Genomic DNA, 13390 nt, shown 5'->3' with positions numbered 1-13390 from the left:
AAAAAAAGGTGGGCCCCTGTCACTCTCATGGGGATCCAGATTGAGTTCCCGGGTCCCCACCTGGGTCCTGCCCAGTCCCAGGCATTGTGGGTGCTGGGGGAGTGAACCCAGTCCCAGGCATTGTGGGTGCTGGGGGAGTGAACCCAGTCCCAGGCATTGTGGGTGCTGGGGGAGTGAACCAGTGGAAAGGATCTATCTTCTCTCTCTCTCTCTCTCTCTCTCTCTCTCTCTGTCATCTCTTCATATCTCTGTCTCTCAAATCAGAAAAACAAGACCCATAAACACCACCATCTCTAACTGAGCCCTTTTGGCACCCGGCTGTGACCCAGCAAAGGACAATTCGATGCCTCTCCGGTAATCCTCTGAATATTGGGGAATAGCCAAGTCAGGTTCCGGAGCTCAGGTCCCTCACTGGGCGAGGTTGCTGTCCCTGCTCTCTGAATGGAGGATTTCAGCGCGGCTGCCCCGCCCCTTGTCCGTGATGGCACGCACCAGCTCCCTGGAGCCGCCCAGCACTTCAGACAAGCAGTGCTACCCCTTGGGGACACACTGACAGCTCCTCACACGCACGTGTCCGTCATAGCCAACCCTCATCCGGCTTCCCTGGCAGCTCATGAGTGAGGCAGCACCATCCTTCCCCTTCTGCAGATAAGGAAACTGAGTCAGACAGTGGGAGTGCCAAGTGTGTGGCTTCCATCCCCCCAGCAGCCTCCGTGTCCCCATCAATCAGAGGCCAGCTGCACAGTCTGGTGGAGGAGCACAGGTGGGGAGCACTGGAGCTGACTGCCCTCGGGGCCACATTATGCAGCAAGCAGCATGGAAGGGGGGCCCCGCCTTACCCACATCGGCATGGACACCGTCAAGGCCCCAGGGTGGAGGGGAGATGCAGCAGAGGGCCGCCCTGCCCAGGCCCCTGGGGAGAGGTGTGTGTGGGGGGGGAAGAAGGATGGACAGGACACCAGGACACAGCCTTGGGGGTTGCTGGGGCCCAGAGACACCTGCCGCTGCTGTCTCGGGGAGCCTGGATCCTTGGATTATCAAGCGTGGGGCTGCTCCTCTTATCAGATCACAGAAGAGCTGAATGACAGCGCCCGGGGGACCACAGGCGCCTCCTTCAGAAATGGCAGCAGGCTGGCTGCTGTCCCCGGCTTCGGCTGAGCCACCCCAGTCGCAGGGGGCCTCCCTGAGGGCTGCTCAGCTCTGTCGGAGGACAGAGGCGGGCGAGGCAGGGGGCAGCACCCTCCAGGTCGGGCCACCACGCTGCAGGGACGAGGGCGGGCGCTCTGCTGGGTGTGTTCTGTGGCTGGGCTGCTTCCGCTGCCGGGGCCTCTCCTGCCTACTCGTGTTGTGTTCTGGACACTGTGGCTCGCAGGGTCTGACCGAAGGTGTTCGGTGTCGTGGGAGCTGCCACAAGGGGCGGGCATCTGGGGCAGCGGTCAGGACACCACTTGCGAAGCCTGGGTTTCATTTCTGGTTCTGGTTCTGCTTCTGATTCCAGCTTCCTGCTAATGCACACCCTGGGAGACAGCAGGTGATGACCCAAGGGCCTGAGTCCCTGCCTCCCACGTGGGAGACCCGGGTGGAGTTGCAGGCGCCTGGCTTTGGCTCGGCCCAGCCCTGATTGTTGCAGACATTTGGGCAATGAATCAGCAGGTGGAAGATTCTATTGGACTGTCTCTCTCTGCCGTTCAAATAACATCAACAAATAAGTGCAAAAATAAAATAAAGAAAAGGAAAAGAAGCAAAGAGCAAGCATGGATCTTTACAGAGACTCAAGGGCACCTTCAAAGACGCAGGAGATGAGCAGCAGGCCCCGGGGACAGCAAAAGTCCCGTGACATTACGGCAGATGCCGTGCACTTCGCGGCCGCTGGTGGGCTCGGCGGGCTATTGTTCCGGTGAAGGAGCTGGCAGCGGGCCCAGGGTGGCCTTAGGGGCTTGGACGCCAGAGGAGAAGCAGTTGCTGATCGTGGTCTGAATGCACTGGTTTTCTTACGTCCAGAAGTGCAGCCCTGTGCTGACAGCATCTGTTCCCTCCCCCTTTGCCCCCGACTGTTTGAGCCTCTGCTTTTTTTTTTTTTTTAAGATTTTTTTTAATTTATTTGAAAGTCAGAGTTACACAGAGAGAAGAGAGGAAGAGGGAGAGGGAGAGGGAGAGGGGGAGGGGGAGGGGGAGGGGGAGAGAGAGGTCTTCCATCCGATGGTTCACTCCCCAATTGGCCGCAAGAGCTGGAGCTGTGCCTATCTGAAGCCAGGAGCCAAGAGCTTCTTCCCGGTCTCCCATACGGGTGCAGAGGCCCAAGGACTTGGACCATCTTCTACTGCTTTCCCAGGCTGTACCAGAGACCTGGATTGGAAGTGGAACAGCCGGGACTCAAACCGCGCCCACATGGGATGCCGGCACTACAGGCAGCGGCTTTACCCACTATGCCACAGCGTCGGCCCCTGAGCCTCTGATTTGTGCCAGGCCCTGTGCTGGGCACATGGGAGCCAACGGCAGGCAGCTTTCCTCCCTCCCAGAGCTCACCCAGGGTAACACAGGGTGATGAGTGCTGTCAGGGGAACAGGGAAATACTTTATAGTACAACCTAGGAATAAAGCCACGGCCACTTCTGTCTGCACACAGCCACTCTGTCTTCTTCCATGCGTCGCTTTGACCTCTGAGATGAGAGGAATGAGAGGGCAGGGTCTGTCCCATGAGCTCTCAAAGGCAACGTAAAAAGTAAGTGCCCCTGGGTGCCTAGACGCCAACGATGCGAGGCGGCCAAGCAAACACTGCCGGGGCTGCGTGAAGCATGACAAGCCGGGACTGTGCAACACGTGGAGCGGGGCTCACTGAGGGCAGAGCCAGACCAGACCCTCAGGCTGAGCCCGGACTTGCAGGAGTGGACGCCACCTCGAGGACAGACGAGCGAGCTTATTACATAAACAACAAAAGACTCCAGTGGAATATTCTAAACGAGGCAGGGAAGCTCTTGGTTTCAGCACGGAGACAGACAGGGTACACCGGGGTGGGAGGTGCCCGGTGCGTGCCCTAGGAAAGGACGCCCACTGGAGCTGCCCTGTTAGGGATGGATGGGGCCTCCGAGACCTTGCAGCCACTGGGATGGGAAAGAAACTGGGCTTGCTGGGGATTTCCTTTGAAAGAACGCACACCCGGGAGCCAGCGAGACCTGACCTTGATCCTGCTGTGCAACTTCCTGGCTGCACGGGGCGGTCAGGTCCTCTGGTCTCTCTGAGCCTCCCTTTCTTTGTGACCCATAGGGTGCACCGGCTGCCCTGCTTCACCTCCGGGCTGCCCGTCCCTGCAGGGGACACTGAGTGTATTAAGGCCAGAAGGGCTTAAGCCTAAGAGCCCGGACGAATCCACCCAGCCAAAGAGGGAGGGGGGTTGCTTTCTGGGGCAGAAAAGCTCAAAGCTGTCCAGGGGTTTCATCCCGCGTCTTCTGGACTGACTCCCCCGGCCTCGGCTGCCTGTGCTCGGACTCTCCCTGCTACTGCTCAGTTGTGTCTTCCCTGGGCCTTGGCTTCCTTTTTGCTTTTGTCTTTTTGCTGTATCCAGGGTGCTGTGGGGGTGCAAAGCTGTCAATAACCAGGCTATAGGGATCTATAGGATAAGATCTGATTCCTAATCTCCAGGAGTTTCCAGTCTCGTTGGGGGGGGGGGCAGGAGCAGATGGGGTGCACTGGCCTCTGGAGCTGTCATTCAGGACAACCTGTGCTGTGAAGGTGCACAAGTAGAGTCGGTAGCAGCCCCTGGGAGGGAGCAGGAAGTTCCCGCTGGGCCGATGCTTCCTAATGAGGCCGTGTTTCAGCGTAGCCTTGGCAAGTGGGAGCGTTCTGACAGGTGCAACCGGGAGGCGGACCTCGACAGGGCATTTTGTATCCACAGGAGAGGTCCAGAAGCTTGGAGGACAGGGCCTTTGAAGGGAAAGTGCAGGGGCCAGTGCTGTGGCACAGCAGGTTAAAGCCCTGGCCTGCAGTGCCGGCATCCCATATGGGAGCCAGTTTGAATCCTGGCTGCTTCATTTCCAATCTTGCTCCCTACTAATGTGCCTGGGAAAGCAGCAGAGGATGGCTCAAGTCCTTGGGCCCCTGTGCCTATGTGAGAGGCCCAAAGGAAGCTCTTGGCTCCTGGCTCCTGGCTTCGGCTCAGCTCAGCTCCGGCCGTTGCGGCCATTTGGGGAGTGACCAGCAAGGGTATGTGTGTGTGTGTCTGTGTGTGTGTGTGTCTGTGTGTGTGTCTACACCTCTCTGTAACTCTGTCTTTCAAATAAATAAAACAAATCCTTACAAAAACAAATGAGGGGCTGGCGCCGTGGCTCACTTGGTTAATCCTCTGCCTGTGGCACCGGCGTCTCATATGGGCGCCCGGTTCTAGTCCCGGTTGCTCCTCTTCCAGTCCAGCTCTCTGCTGTGGCCCGGGGGGCAGTGGAGGATGGCCCAGGTGCTGTGCCCCTACACCCACATGGGAGACTGGGAGGAGGCACCTGGCTCCTGGCTTCGGATGGGCACAGCGCCGGCCATAGCAGCCATTTGGGGAGTGAACCAACAGAAGGAAGACCTTTCTCTCTGTCTCGCTCTCTCTCACTGTCTATATCTCTACCTGTCAAATAAAAAAACAAATGAAGGGAAAGTGCAGCAGTTTGGGGAGTAAGGTGTTGTGAAGGAGCAGCTGTGAGACAGGCCTGACCTTGTCAACTAGATCGCTCCACATGGGGCCTCTAAAGCCACCTTCCCGCTTGGTTCCCAAACTGACAGCTCATGAATCTCCTGGGGAACCGGCTTCAAGACAGACCAGCAAGTCTGGAACGGAGCGCAGGAGCCTTGCTTCCGAGAGGTGACTCCAAGGCACAGCCAGACGAAAGGAGAGGGTCTGCTGCATCCCCAGTGAGTGACGGATCTGGGGCTAGGACCCTGGTGTCCCACCTCCGGTCTGTGTTCCTCCCCGCACGCACACAGAGAGAGCTCGGGCATCTGTGGCCGTGGCGCTGCCTGTCCTAGCAGTGAGTCTCCCGAAGCGGAAGGGGCCGAAGCTTGTTTCAGAAGCAGCAGGCAGGGAGATGCTGGTGAACTTTCCTTCCCTTTGCAAAGACCTAGCAGGGAGGCAGCCAGGTGTGCTGGGAGCCTGGCCAGGCCAGGTGGCTGCTGCTGTGTGATCGGTGTCAGCAAGAGAAAGGCGAGGCCCCCAGTGCTCATGCGCTTGGATTATGGCACTGGCTGGCGACCCGGCCTCCCCACAGCTTGCAGGTGTGTGACTTACCTTGGCAGTTTGTCAGCTGTGCTGGGGCCTGCCTGCTTGCTGTGTCCTATGCGCCTCTGAGCTGCGGCTTTGCTCCGGGAACTCTCCCTGGCCAGGAGGGGGCAGTCAGCTGCTTCTCCAGACCCCTTCCTGCCTTTAGAGTTGACCTCAGGGAGCCCCAAGGAGGTGGTGAAATTGGACAGGGCTTGCATGGACCCCACGCAGGAGGCTTGAGTTCCAGTTCCAGTTCCACATTCTCAGTTGCAGATTGAGTCACAAGGCAGTGTCCCCATCCTTATATTTTAGCCCTGCACTACTGGTCTACCAGGTGCCTAGCTGGTCTGGCCATGCAGAAGGCTTGGGGGCAGAGACTCATACAGCCTGATATGCATTCTCCCCTTCTATAGGAATATATCCACCAATCTTTAGCTCAGCACATGGCTGCCACAATAAAACTACACTTCCCAGGCTCCCTTGCAGCTGGAGTGGTCATGTGATAATGTTCTGGCCAATGGGCTTCCAGGGACCTTCCTTAAGAGATAGTTATGAGCACCTTTTGTCTCCTTCATGCCTTCGTCCTGCTATCTGGGACTTGGTACTGCCATCTTGGTTTATGAAGCCAAGGCTACTTATGGCCTTGCAACATTGGGATCCCATACACTGGGGAACCACTTTCCACCCTTGAACATCCATTCAGATTTTAAGTGAGAAATAAACTCTTCTCCTGCCTTGCTGCTATTTTGGATTCTCTGTTTGCAGGACCACCAAATCCTAGCTAATGTAGGCCTCTATCCCAGTGGGGCAGAAGAGCAGGGAGCCTCTACACAGACATGGGCCAGGAAGCCACATGGATAAGCAATGAGCATTTACATAGCACTTCCCATGTGCCAGGCCCTGGGCTAAGCACGGGACATGCATCATCCCATCTGATCCTCGCATGAATACTATGAGGTGAAATTGTAATCCCAATTTTATAGATGATTAAACTGAAGCTTAGGCTGAAATGCCTTGCCCAGTCAGTTAGAACGTGACGGCATTCAGACGAGACTCTCTCACTGCTGGGCGCAAGCACTGACCGTGCCTCGGGCAGGGCGCAGGGGCCCTGCCAAGCTGGCTGCAGCCTCCCTGGTCCCTCCATGGCTCTGCCGAGATTGAAGCAGAGATTCAGGCAGTTGTGGCTGCACTGAAGTGGAGCAGGAGACAGGTTGAGGCTCTGGGCAGCCCACACTGCAGCCCTTATTCCCCAAACGAGCGTCTTGGACTTGAAGTAGCTCAGGGGACTAGTCCTCTCGCTCACGCAGCTGCCCCTCAGACGCATCCCCAAGGCCGGCGCTGTGGCGCAGGGGCTTGAGCTGCCTTCTGCAGTGCTGGCATCCCACGTGGGCCTCAGTTCAAGTCCTGGCTGCTCCAATTCCGGTCCAGCTCCCTGCTAATGGGCCAGGGAAGGCGGCAGGGAATGGTACAAGTGCTTCCGTCCCTGTGCCCATATGGGAGACCTGGAAGAAGCTCCTGGCCCCTGGCCTCCATTGCCCAGCCCTGGCCATTGCAGCCATTTGGGGAGTGAACCAGCAGATGGAAGATTTTTTTCTCTCTGTGTGTGTGTGTCTCTCCCTTTCTCTCTGTAATTCTGGCTTTCAAATAAAAAAAAAAAAAAAATAGAAAGCCTCCCCAGTGACACCACCTCCAGTCAGTGGCTGAGCTGGGAGGACTCAAGACTTCCTCCACTTCCTCCGCCGCCCTCCATCTTCCTTTCCCTTTCTTCTTCCTCCTCCACTCCTGAGGATCACAGAGCTGGTGCACCGTGGCCACCCACCAAGCAGGCCTTTGCTGCTCTCTTTACCTCCAGAGATTTCCACAGAACGCCAGCCTCAGACTGTCTAAGAAACGGTGGCATCCATTCAGACAGGAAACCTTGGTGCTAAGCACCCAGCTCCACTCCCGAGTGGCCCCGTCGGCTAGGCAGATGTCTTACCTTTTCCGGGCCTCGCTCTCCTCTCATCAACCCAGCAGCATCACGGCGATCACAGCAGTCACACTAACACCGGTGTGTCACTGTGACCCCGGCACGGCATGTCCCTAGCACTTCTCAGGCCTCCCTTCACTTATGCTGAAGCAACCCTCGGAGGCAGGAAGTATTGCAGATACACACCCGGGGATGTAGAAATTGCCCAAGGTCATGCACGGTAAAGTGGAAATGAGAATAGACTTGAAAAAGATCTCACACCTGCGCTTGGTGACACAGCCCTTGGTTAAATGACCTCTCGCAGTGCAAGAAAGATCCAAGTGGGGGTGCTTGGGATGGCGGGGGGTCTAAGCCCTCAGCTCCCAGCTTTTCCTGAACTGCCCGGGGGGCCTCTCTTTGTGCTCTAGGGCATGGTGGAAGCCACAGAACTCTCTGGTCTCCGGAGGCCATCCAACTGGAACAGAATTCCTCCTGGCCTAGGGTGCCGGGGTTTGGCAGCGGGGAGCAGTGCAGGCCTGTAGCAGGAAGGAGGCAGTGCCTGGCCTTCTGCCCCGAGAGGAGAGCCAGAGCTGGCTCACCAGTTCCCCTGTGTGATGACTAACCGCACCCCCACCCCCAAGGGCCCCTGTGTTTCCTAGGTGAGCACATTCCCACCACAGACAGCTGGGGCCAGAGGTACTTGTCCCAGCTGGGTAGGTTGTGCGGCTCCCCTTGGGGCTTGTCCTCTGCCCTGGCCTGGGCCCCCAGCCTCCTCAGCTCCACACTGCCTTCTCCCAGCTACAGGCTCACCCTTCCCCTGTCTCCCTGCAGCCCAGCAACTGGAATGCCTCCCATCCTCCTCCACCAGCCCCTGCAGGGTAACCCGTGCTCAGTGTCGGGGCCTTTGTCTCTGACAGTGAGCCACAGAGCCATGTGTCTGGCCTTCAGCACCTGTGTGGGTCCTCTCCTCACCTGTGGGCAGGTGTCTACCCGACGCTGGTGGAGGGGTTTGGGCGGCTGACTCTCCTCACTGCCATCAAAGTCACTTTCTCTGGCTCATGGGCAAGTGTCCTGTGGCCGAGGGTGGGGGACACGTGGGCCCTCTGTGTGGATGAGTCCGTCTCATGTTGGCCTCTGGCAGACCCTGGGCATCTGTGCAGGAAGGGCAGGCCCGGTGCCTGGAGGGCATCTCTGTGGGGCCCATTTTGCCTGAACTGCTGCCACTTCATTGCAGCAAGGAGCTCAGCGTCCTGCCCGACATCTGTGCCCTTCTCAAAGGAGACCAAGGTGCCCTGCTTCCCCCGTGAGCGCTCTTTATTACAATGGCGTGGGCAAATCTCGCCTGCGTCCTGCCCTCCAGCGCTCGGTGAGCCCCATCTGCAGGTGCATAAGCACCCCTCAGGGCCATTCCTCTTCCTCTGATGCTGTCTGCGCTGGAGATGCCGGGCGGGCCTGCATTTCAAGTGATTTCTCTCGTTTGCTTCTTGTGTGACTTGGTCACGTTCTGTGTCTCTTTCAGCTTCATTTCCCTTCTGTACAATAAACCAGCGGTGCTTCCTGGGTGCTCCTGCACTGTGTGGCAAGGGCTTTGCTCTGAGTCTTGGTGACAAAAGGGTGTGGCTAAATGTATTTTATTATTTTTTAAAGATTTATTTGTTTGAGAGGTAGAGTTACACACAGTGAGAGGGAGAGACAGAGAGAGAGGTCTTCCGTCTGCTGGTTCACTCCCCAAATGGCCGCAATGGCCAGAGCTGTGCCAATCCGAAGCCAGGAGCCAGGAGCTTCTTCCAAGTCTCCCACGCGGGTGCAGGGGCCCAAGGACTTGGGCCATCTTCCACTGCTTTCCCAGGCCATAGCAGAGAGCTGGATTGGAAGAGGAGCAGCCAGGACTCGAACTGGTGCTCATATGGGATGCCAGCGCCACAGACAGAGGATTAACTTACTGTGCCACAGAGCCAGCCCCTAAATGACTTTTAGAAGTTTGAACACCACCGGCCCAGTGAGCTTCACGACCAGGCCAAGGAGTTTGTCTGCTTAGGACTCGGGGTGAAAGCTTTCTTGGGGCTTCATCACCGGTGTCGTGGATCTTCGACTCTCAGAGTTGCCAGGAAGTGATCGGTTCCGCGGGGCTCGCGTGCCTCCTGGCCGCTTCTGTAACCTTCCCCTGTCCTGCCCTCTCCAAGGGGAACGAAGCACACCAACTCTCTACTCTCGTGGACACGGCAAACCTGGAATGGAGGAGGCTCAGGAATTCTCTCCCCCACTTTCCGGATGAGAAAGCAGGCCCGGAGATGGACTTGAGGCTGATGACCAAGCAAGTTCTTGGTAGGATGGTGTGAGAGTCCCAGCATCCTGATAGCATCAGGGTGAATGTGGAACAGGGTGACTGAGCCAGCCCACCCGCTGGAGCGTGCTCTAATAGCCTAGACAGGCATGAAAGGGTGGGGGTCACTTCCCTTGGTTCTCTGGGGTCCTCTGAACAATCCCTAGGGCTCCTGGGATGGACAGAAAGTTCTGGAACTACCAGGCCAGAGGCAGGAGGGCCCTGCTCCAGGAATGCCCAATCCCTCGCCCATTGTTCTCTCCCATGCCCCTCCACACGTCTGGAAATGAGACGGGTCCTTGACCACGGCACCTGCCCTGACACAGGAGCCTGAAAGAGAAGGCTGTGTGGCTCAGAGAATCTCCCTGACACATCTGGCAGCTTCTTAGCCTCCCCTGCTGTCTCTGAGATGGGCTTGGCTTGTCCTCGAGGGACACCCTGAATGACAATCAGTATTCCAGCTGCACCTGCAGCGTCTGGACTCCCTGCTGCTCGGGCAGCACTGGGAGCTTACAAAGCATGCTCACGCCAGAGGCCAGAGGCAATGGCAGGTAGCAGATGTGTTCCTGTTTTATAAAATGGGCAACGCTGACACTGAGGGAGGGGAGTGACCTGTCCAAGGTCACGGCATGCCACTGGGAGGCCCAGAACTGGAACCTGGCTTTGCCCTGGACAGGAGCAGGGCATCCATCCTCGATTCCAGCATTTGCCCATGATAAGCTGCCCCTCTGGACCGGAAAAGGAGGAGTCTTGGCACGGCACAGAAATCACACAGCTGACACAGGAAAGATGCTCAGGCCCCATCCTGGCCTCAGCCAACCGGGAGAGTGGGTGTCAGGGAGCCTGGGCTGGGCAGCTGACGCTCTGGGACGTCTTCATCAGGAGGACGGTCCTTTTGGGTCTCTTCTTTTTCTTCTTTTTTAAAGATTCATTTTGCTTATTTGAAAGAGTTACACAGATAGAGGGAGAAACTGGGAAGGAGGGGAGGGGCATCAATCTTCCACTGCTGCTTCACTCTCCTAATGGCTGCAACAGCCAGGGCTGGGTTGGGCCCAAGCCAGGAGCTTCTTCCAGGTCTCCTGTGAGGGTGCAGGGCCCAAGCACTTGGGCATCTTCCAATGCTCTCCCAGGCGCATTAGCAGGGAGCCAGATCACACGTGGAGCAGCTGGCTTAACTCACTGCGCCATGACGCCGGCTCCTTCGTTTCTTCTGCAGGATGGGAAAACAGATGGAAATCACTGTTCCCGAACCTCCTATTAGGATGACCTAAGTCTGCAAACCAGAGGCTGGGCGTCACCCCTGAGTGGACAGGCTGTGCAGCTGGGGATGTCCGTGGGAACCCACCCCGTTTGGCGGTTCCCTGGGCTATTGGGAGGCCGCCGACGTCTAGGGCATGTGCTGGGCTGCCTGAGCAGGAAGTGTGGCGAGTGCACTCTGACTTGTCTGTGACTTCCTCCCCCGCTGTCATCTTTACAGTGGACTCAGGGTCAGAGAGCTGGAAACACATCTTGGGGCACAGCAAGCACAGGGAGGCCCATAGGAGCAGGTTTCGCCCTCCCGGGGGCCTCCCACCAGCAGGGCTTCAGTGGGATGAACGCTTCCTAGGCTCCGGGCTGGGGTGCAGCAGGTGACTTCCAGGGACCCATCTCAACCGTCAAACACTTTCTCTGGAGTGGCCTTCACCTGTAGACTTCAGGACTCTCCTCCCCTGCCTGGTTCACAGCGGCCCCTGCCCTGGCTGTCTCTGAGGACCCCCGTCTTCCAGCTGCACAGGGGACCCGTCCACTCCAGGGGCGTCTGCGTGCTTGGAATCACACCCTCGACTCTCACGTGCTTGGCGACAGGGAGTGGTCAGACCTCACTGCCTTGCTGGCCCCAGACTAAACCAGCCGTGGTTCTTGGCTGCAAGTCAGGAAAAGGACTGCTGGCTGGTTTAAGCACAAAGGGAGTTTCTTCACGGATAATGTGTGGCATTGAGACTCGCCGGGAGGGCCAGAGAACCAGGCTTGGAAAATGGGTAGGGATGAGTCTGGCTGCCTCCTGGGAGGACTCCCCAGGACTAAAGAGGGGAGTTGGGTGCCGTGCACCCCACAGGATGACCAGTGTCTATTCACGTGTGGCTGCAGCAGCCTGGAGGAGTGTCCACCCCAGGGAGGTGTTTTGCACAGCTGGGGCCAGTGTCTGTGTCTCCCTGTTCAAGCCCTTGCAGATCCCACCTGAGAAGAGTTCTACCAGGAATCGCATCCTTTGTCCCACCCACTTACCCCTCAGGAGCCGCAATCATGCCTTCCACACACGGCCCATGGAGCTGCTGGCTTCTGGCCTCTGATCCCAGACTGGCCTGTGTGCCCCTGCGCTGCTCCCCAGCCCACACGAACAGCCTACCCCGGGGCCTTCCCACCGCCCCACTGTCCCAGAAAAGGAGGCCGCGATCTCCAGAACCAGCCACTGCGATGCATCTTTCTCTCCAGCCATTCCTCTCCCCGACTCAACCAAGCGTCTGCCAGGCAGCTACTATGTGCCAGTTACTGCACCAGGGGCAGAGCGACAGGACACAGCGAGGCCCTGATTTCATGGAGCTCAGAGCACAGCGTGAGGCACAGCGGCCAGTCAGGGAATCCTCAAATACCTCATCCCAACGGCGACAGCGAGAAGCAGTGCGAAGGCAAAAGTTCATAAAAACCGTGGCCGCTTCAGCAGGGGCCCTCACCTGGTCTGCAGGCTTTGACAATTGAGTCAGGATGTGAGAGGCGAGTAAGAATTAGCTGGAGGGGCCGGCGCCGTGGCTCACTAGACTAATCCTCCGCCTTGCGGCGCCGGCACACCGGGTTCTAGTCCCGGTCGGGGCGCCGGATTCTGTCCCAGTTGCCCCTCTTCCAGGCCAGCTCTCTGCTGTGGCCAGGGAGTGCAGTGGAGGATGGCCCAAGTGCTCTCCCTGCACCCCATGGGAGACCAGGATGGGTACCTGGCTCCCGCTTTTGGATCAGCGCGGAGCGCCAGCCGCAGCGGCCATTGGAGGGTGAACCAATGGCAAAGGAAGACCTTTCTCTCTGTCTCTCTCTCTCTCTCTCACTGTCCACTCTGCCTGTCAAAATAAATAAATAAATAAATAAAATAATTAGCTGGAGGAAGGCAGGGGAGGAGAGAGGAAGGAAGGCAGAAAAGAGAAAGGCATTCTCGCAAAGGGAACACATGCAGATTCTGAGGCAGGATGAGCTTGTCTCCTCTTAGAAATCAAAGACAGCAGGTGGGTGGAGCCCCTACTGTGAGTGACAGGGAGAGTCGCAGGGCCCAAGGCTAGGGAGGAGGCATGGGCTGGCTGAGCAGGGCATGGGGCCCACATCATGGATTTTAGTTTCTACCAAAAAGTAGCAAGAAGAGTTACAAAGCGAGACAGAGCTGGTGTCTGTCGATGGAGAATGGATGGGGACAGTGGGCCTGCGAGGAGTGCAGGCCAGAGAGAACGCATAGCACCTCACACCAACAACAGACAGGAGAGAGAACACATAGACCTCACACCAGCAACAGACAGGAGAGAGAATGCATAGACCTCACACCAACAACAGACAGGAGAGAGAATGCATAGCACCTCACACCAGCAACAGACAGGAGAGAGAATGTATAGCATTTCATACCAGCAACAGACAGGAGAGAGAACACATAGCACCTCACACCAACAACAGACAGGAGAGAGAATGCATAGACCTCACACCAGCAACAGACAGGAGAGAGAATGCATAGACCTCACACCAACAACAGAAGCTGTGTAAGGGAGCAGAGAGCAGATTCAAGATGCATTTAGGAAGTGGCAGCCACAGGACTGGTGATGAGCAGAAGATGGGGGTTCAGGGGGAGACTTGTGCAACCAGGCGGATGGTGTTGG

At 57.4% G+C, this 13390-nt stretch overlaps 1 long non-coding RNA gene across 1 annotated transcript; it reads right to left on the bottom strand.

The window, feature by feature from the left end:
* Positions 1-2069: 2069 nt before the first annotated feature.
* LOC138849311 (uncharacterized) lies at positions 2070-3332 on the bottom strand. The gene is made up of 3 exons (XR_011387983.1): positions 3178-3332; positions 2588-2659; positions 2070-2346 (listed from the first exon to the last, which is right to left on the bottom strand). It is a non-coding gene; the product is annotated as an uncharacterized lncRNA (long non-coding RNA).
* Between the last annotated feature and the right edge of the window lie 10058 nt (positions 3333-13390).

This window comes from Oryctolagus cuniculus, chromosome 4, assembly GCF_964237555.1.
Source record: "Oryctolagus cuniculus chromosome 4, mOryCun1.1, whole genome shotgun sequence".
Taxonomy (NCBI): Eukaryota; Metazoa; Chordata; class Mammalia; order Lagomorpha; family Leporidae; genus Oryctolagus; species Oryctolagus cuniculus.
This window is presented reverse-complemented; position numbering and strand designations above follow the sequence as displayed.